This window comes from Ceratosolen solmsi, unplaced genomic scaffold (genome assembly GCF_000503995.2).
Source record: "Ceratosolen solmsi marchali unplaced genomic scaffold, CerSol_1.0 scaffold8, whole genome shotgun sequence".
NCBI lineage: Eukaryota > Metazoa > Arthropoda > Insecta > Hymenoptera > Agaonidae > Ceratosolen > Ceratosolen solmsi.
Genome location: NW_011948439.1, coordinates 1,119,327 through 1,119,613, shown reverse-complemented (window position 1 = coordinate 1,119,613; position 287 = coordinate 1,119,327).

Genomic DNA, 287 nt, shown 5'->3' with positions numbered 1-287 from the left:
GATTGTGTTACCGGACTACTAAAGAATCGGTATTCTTAATAAATAATTGCGAAAGCCGACGCATCGTTCTTCTCTCTCTCTCTCTCTCTCTCTCTCTCTCTCTTTCTCTCTATCTATCTCGGTGTTCCCCCTTCCCATTCCCCTCCTATAACGTTAGTTAAAGGGAGTAAAGAATGAGACGCGTGCTTTATTGGAAAGGAGATTTGCACGGAGTTGGTGGCGAGTAGTGTGGCGATTGGCAGGAGTCGCTACGGGGGGGAGTGCGGGGGGGGGGGGGGCGGGGGGGG